Source organism: Oncorhynchus masou, unplaced genomic scaffold, assembly GCF_036934945.1.
Source record: "Oncorhynchus masou masou isolate Uvic2021 unplaced genomic scaffold, UVic_Omas_1.1 unplaced_scaffold_7038, whole genome shotgun sequence".
Classification (NCBI taxonomy): domain Eukaryota; kingdom Metazoa; phylum Chordata; class Actinopteri; order Salmoniformes; family Salmonidae; genus Oncorhynchus; species Oncorhynchus masou.
In genome coordinates, this window is record NW_027013500.1 from 1,063 (window position 1) to 7,543 (window position 6,481).

General features: G+C 46.8%; 1 long non-coding RNA gene across 1 annotated transcript; it reads right to left on the minus strand.

The window, feature by feature from the left end:
• Window positions 1-305: 305 nt before the first annotated feature.
• LOC135537045 (uncharacterized) lies at window positions 306-4,325 on the minus strand. The gene is made up of 3 exons (XR_010455114.1): window positions 4,262-4,325; window positions 3,986-4,091; window positions 306-396 (listed from the first exon to the last, which is right to left on the minus strand). It is a non-coding gene; the product is annotated as an uncharacterized LOC135537045 (long non-coding RNA).
• Between the last annotated feature and the right edge of the window lie 2,156 nt (window positions 4,326-6,481).

Sequence of the window (6,481 nt, forward strand, 5' to 3'; positions counted from 1 at the left end):
GAGGACTGGCCACCCCTCATAGCCTGGTTCATCTCTTAGGTTTCTTCCTAGGTTTTGGCCTTTCTAGGGAGTTTTTCCTAGTCACCGTGCTTCTACACCTGCATCGCCTGCTGTTTGTGGTTTTAGGCTGGGTTTCTGTGCAGCACTTTGAGACATCAGCTGATGTCAGAAGGGCTTTATAAATACATTTGATTTGATTTGATTAGTTCAGGGAGCTCACACACGTCTTCAGCGTTCAGATTATTCACTGAACTACCTCTCGTTACATGACTGACACTCGGGTTGGCACGGCGTCTCACCTGCGGTCGCTGGATCCAGGACAGTCCTTGGACGAAGATGACCTCAGAGGAGAGCCCTCCCTCCTCTTCTCCTCCACAGCCTTCCCCTCAGAACCGTCTGTAGGGACACACAGTCAGCTGATTCATATCTATATAGGTGATGGGCCAACATGTACATAATGGGTACACAGGAGGAAAATTAGGGAGGTTGTTGCTTTTTAAAATGCTAGTCAAGATGAGGGTTTAGTATTATTTATTTTTATCATCATCTAGTCTAATGAATTGTCATAGATTCAATTTCAAAATGTCCATGTTTGAGTATTTAGTTGCTTTTGAGGGTATATATATCAATGTGCATGACGCCACCCTTCATCTCTGACTCTCATACTGGGCCATATCAAGTGTGTCTACAGGCTAGTTAGAGTGGTCTCAGTAACATGATCCACAACCTATAGGCTAGTTAGAGTGGTCTCAGTCACATGATCCACAACCTAGCTGAGGCTCAGTCAATGGCCTAGTCACGCCATAGTCCACAGACCACAGAGGCTGGTTAGAGTAGTCTCAGTCACATGATCCACAACCTATAGGCTAGTTAGAGTGGTCTCAGTCACATGATCCACAACCTATAGGCTAGTTAGAGTGGTTCTCAGTCACATGATCCACAACCTATAGGCTAGTTAGAGTGGTTCTCAGTCACATGATCCACAACCTATAGGCTAGTTAGAGTGGTCTCAGTCACATGATCCACAACCTATAGGCTAGTTAGAGTGGTCTCAGTCACTTGATCCACAACCTATAGGCTAGTTAGAGTGGTCTCAGTCACATGATCCACAACCTATAGGCTAGTTAGAGTGGTCTCAGTCACATGATCCACAACCTATAGGCTAGTTAGAGTGGTCTCAGTCACATGATCCACAACCTATAGGCTAGTTAGAGTGGTCTCAGTCACATGATCCACGCCATATAGGCTAGTTAGAGTGGTCTCAGTCACATGATCCACAACCTATAGGCTAGTTAGAGTGGTCTCAGTCACATGATCCACAACCTATAGGCTAGTTAGAGTGGTCTCAGTCACATGATCCACAACCTATAGGCTAGTTAGAGTGGTCTCAGTCACATGATCTACAACCTATAGGCTAGTTAGAGTGGTCTCAGTCACATGATCCAACACCTATAGGCTAGTTAGAGTGGTCTCAGTCACATGATCCACAACCTATAGGCTAGTTAGAGTGGTCTCAGTCACATGATCCACAACCTATAGGCTAGTTAGAGTGGTCTCAGTCACATGATCCAACACCTATAGGCTAGTTAGAGTGGTTTCAGTCACATGATCCAACACCTATAGGCTAGAAAGGCCTTGTCCAAAAAACTCATTATTTTACAGACGGACTAGCCTATGTTCTGTTCAGTTTGAGAATGAGATTGTGAAGACGAGAAGGACCGATAGGTCAACTTTGATAGCTTGCTACTACTATAATAGATTTTAGAGGTTGACCGATTTATGATTTTTCAACGCCGATACCGATTATTGGAGGATCACATAAAGCCGATACCGATTATTGGAGGACCACATAAAGCCGATACCGATACCGATTATAGGAGGGCCACATAAAGCCGGTACCGATTATTGGAGGACCACATAAAGCCGGTACCGATTATTGGAGGACCACATAAAGCCGATACCGATACCGATTATTGGAGGACCACATAAAGCCGATACCGATACCGATTATTGGAGGATCACATAAAGCCGATACCGATTATTGAGGACCACATAAAAGCCGTTACCGATTATTGAGGACTACATAAAGCCGATACCCGATTATTGACCACATAAAGCCGGTACCGATTATAGGAGGGCCACATAAAGCCGGTACCGATTATAGGAGGACCACATAAAGCCGGGGTACCGATTATAGAGGACCACATAAAGCCGGTACCGATTATAGGAGGACCACATAAAGCCGTTACCGATTATTGGAGGACCACATAAAGCCGATACCGATTATTGGAGGACCACATAAAGCCGTTACTCGATTATGACCATAAAAGCCGATACCGATTATTGAGGACCACATAAAGCCGGTACCGATTATAGGAGGTTTTACATAACCGGTACTGATTATAGGAGGGCCACATGGGGGCCGGTACCGATTATAGGAGGACCACATAAAGCCGGTACCGATTATAGGAGGACCACATAAAGCCGGTACCGATTATAGGAGGACCACATAAAGCCGTTACCGATTATAGGAGGACCACATAAAGCCGGTACCGATTATAGGAGGGCCACATAAAGCCGTTACCGATTATTGGAGGACCACATAAAGCCGATACCGATTATTGGAGGACCACATAAAGCCGGTACCGATTAACCAGTCGTTTGTTTTTTGTAATAATGACAATTTCAACAATACTGAATGAACAATTATTTTAACTTAATATAATACAACAATAAATTCAATTTAGTCTCAAATAAATAATGAAACATGTTCAATTTGGTTTAAATAATGCAAAAACAAAGTGTTGGAGAAGAGAGTAAAAGTGCAATATGTGCCATGTAAGAAAGCTAACGTTTAAGTTCCTTGCACAGAACATGAGAACATATGAAAGCTGGTGGTTCCTTTTAACAGGAGTCTTCAATATTCCCAGGTAAGAGGTTTTATGTTGTAGTTATTACAGTAATTATAGGACTATTTCTCTCTATACCATTTGCATTTCATTAACCTTTGACTATTGGATGTTCTTTTAGGCACTTTAGTATTTCCAGTGTAACAGTATAGCTTCCTACCTGGGCTTGAACCAGGAACACAATGACAACAGCCACCCTCGAAGCATCGTTACCCATGCAGAGCAAGGGAACAACCACTCCAAGTCTCAGAGCGATGACGTTTGTAACGCTATTAGCGCGGTAACTCGCCAGCCATTTCACTTCTGTTACACCAGCCCCATCTCGGAGTTGATAGGCTTGAAGTCATAAACAGCGCACTGCTTGACGCACAACGAAGAGTTGTTGGCAAAACGCACAAAGTGCTGTTTAAATGAATGCTTACGAGCCTGCTGCTGCCTACCACCGCTCAGTCAGACTGCTCTATCAAATTATGTTTTAATTCCTATTTTGGATATAGGGGAGGTCACGTTTTAGTTACTATTTTGGATATAGGGAGGGTCATGGTTTAATTACTATTTTGGATATAGGAGAGGGTCACGTTTAGTTACTATTTTGGATATCGGGGAGGGTCACGTTTTAATTACTATTTTGGATATAGGGGAGGGTCACGTTTTAGTTACTATTTTGGATATCGGGAGGGTCACGTTTTAATTACTATTTTGGATATCGGGAGGGTCACGTTTTAATGACTATTTTGGATATCGGGGACGGTCACGTTTTTTCCCCTCATGCTCAGAGAGGATTGAGGTCAAATGTATTTTGCTGAAGGGAGAGACATACATTTCCATTCCAGAGAGGTCTGATTTTCTAATCAAGTTCACTACCTTAGACACATGCTTCCTGTTTGGACTTCTTAAACTATAGTGGTTGTATTACTCTATTATAATAAGTATCCGTCCCGGTCTCTCTAGATCAGACAGGATCCCACCTGTCCAGTACAGGCAGACCACAGACAGACACCATGTTTAACAGGTATGAGGCAGACCTACAGACAGAGTCGTATGAGATGTGAGGCAGACCCACAGGACAGACTTACCCAGTAGTTTCTTCCAGGACTTGATGAGTGACTTGGCCAGGGTCTGGACCTCTTCCTCTGAACTCTGCTTCCTCACAGCGTTCACTGACATACCGATCCTGGTGGACTGACAAACGCATCGTGTTTTTAGTTTCATCATTACAGTTTCTCACAGCGTTCACGGATCCTGGTGGACTGACACCGGCATTGAGAAAATAGTAGACACTGTGTTGATCATAGAATATTATTTTCTTCAGACAGAGGCCTACAGCAAGAGGAGAACAAGCTTAGGTCTACCTGTAGAGTCTCCAGAGACATGTTGATGATCTTCAACTCCCTCAGCAGATATATGGCACCGTCCTGTGAAGAAAATAAAGACCGCTAAATGTTGACACCTGTTGAATTGAATAGATGCCGTCTACAATAATGTAAATCTATTTTTAGTGAGCAAGCAGTATGCATATTCCAACACAATATTATTACTATGATTTTTATTTTTTTATTAAATTGTGCAGGCCGATGGTGATACGGGAAAAATAAAAACATTTAATGGCGGGCCCTGTTAGCGGTCAGCGGTAACAGCAGGTCATCCATGAGGCAGGACTCGATGTGTATGGATTTATGAGGTTTATCTCCTGGTAAAATATTATGGTTTCGCCTCCAGGCAGGGGTTGACAGAAGAGGTAGTGGCCTGATAAAAAAAATATCCAGCCTCAAAGTTAGCTTGTACACAGGGCAGCCTTTATGTGCCGGGCTTGGAGGACCTGTCCCGCTCTACCGTGCCTCCTTGGAGGGCCTGTCCTGCTCTACCGTACCTCCTTGGAGGGCCTGTCCCGTTCTACCGTACCTCCTTGGAGGGCCTGTCCTGCTCTACCGTACCTCCTTGGAGGGCCTGTCCTGCTCTACTGTACCTCCTTGGAGGGCCTGTCCTGCTCTACCGTACCTCCTTGGAGGACCTGCTCTACTGTACCTCCTTGGAGGGCCTGCTCTACTGTACCTCCTTGGAGGACCTGCTCTACTGTACCTCCTTGGAGGGCCTGTCCTGCTCTACTGTACCTCCTTGGAGGGCCTGTCCTGCTCTACCGTACCTCCTTGGAGGGCCTGTCCTGCTCTACTGTACCTCCTTGGAGGGCCTGTCCTGCTCTACCGTACCTCCTTGGAGGGCCTGCTCTACCGTACCTCCTTGGAGGGCCTGTCCTGCTCTACTGTACCTCCTTGGAGGGCCTGTCCTGCTCTACCGTACCTCCTTGGAGGACCTGCTCTACTGTACCTCCTTGGAGGGCCTGCTCTACTGTACCTCCTTGGAGGGCCTGCTCTACCGTACCTCCTTGGAGGGCCTGTCCTGCTCTACTGTACCTCCTTGGAAGGCCAGTCCTGCTCTACCGTACCTCCTTGGAGGGCCTGTCCTGCTCTACCGTACCTCCTTGGATGGCCTGTCCTGCTCTACCGTAACTCCTTGGAGGGCCTGTCCTGCTCTACCGTACCTCCTTGGAGGGCCTGTCCTGCTCTACTGTACCTCCTTGGAAGGCCAGTCCTGCTCTACTGTACCTCCTTGGAGGGCCTGTCCTGCTCTACCGTACCTCCTTGGAGGGCCTGTCCTGCTCTACCGTACCTCCTTGGAGGGCCTGTCCTGCTCTACCCTACCTCCTTGGACTGCCTGTCCTGCTCTACCGTACCTCCTTGGAGGGCCTGACCTGCTCTACCGTACCTCCTTGGAGGGCCTGCTCTACTGTACCTCATTGGAGGGCCTGTCCTGCTCTACTGTACCTCCTTGGAGGGCCTGCTCTACTGTACCTCCTTGGAGGGCCTGTCCTGCTCTACCGTACCTCCTTGGAGGGCCTGTCCTGCTCTACCGTACCTCCTTGGAGGGCCTGTCCTGCTCAACCGTACCTCCTTGGAGGGCCAGTCCTGCTCTACCGTACCTCCTTGGAGGGCCTGCTCTACCGTACCTCCTTGGAGGGCCTGCTCTACCGTACCTCCTTGGAGGGCCTGCTCTACTGTACCTCCTTGGAGGGCCTGGCCCGCTCTACCGTACCTCCTTGGAGGGCCTGGCCCGCTCTACCGTACCTCCTTGGAGGGCCTGGCCCGCTCTACCGTACCTCCTTGGAGGGCCTGCTCTACCGTACCTCCTTGCCCATCCAAATAAAATAATGACATTTATTTGACCAAGACGCGAAGCAGACAGAAAGATACATGAATCTCAGACAAAGCAAAACAGCGGCCCTCTGTCTTAGTATGTGTAGCCAGCTCATGAATCTGATTCTGTCTCGACTAAAAGCATGACATGTCATACTATTTTTGGCCAGACAGCATCATCATATAGGCTACATATTAGAGGTCGACCGATTGATCAGAATGGCCGATTTAATTAGGGCCGATTTCAAGTTTTCATAACAGTCGGACATCGGTATTTTTGGACACCGATTTGGACGATTATTTTTTTTTTACACCTTTATTTAATCCTTATTTAACGAGGCAAGTCAGTTAAGAACACATTCTTATTTACAATGACGGCCT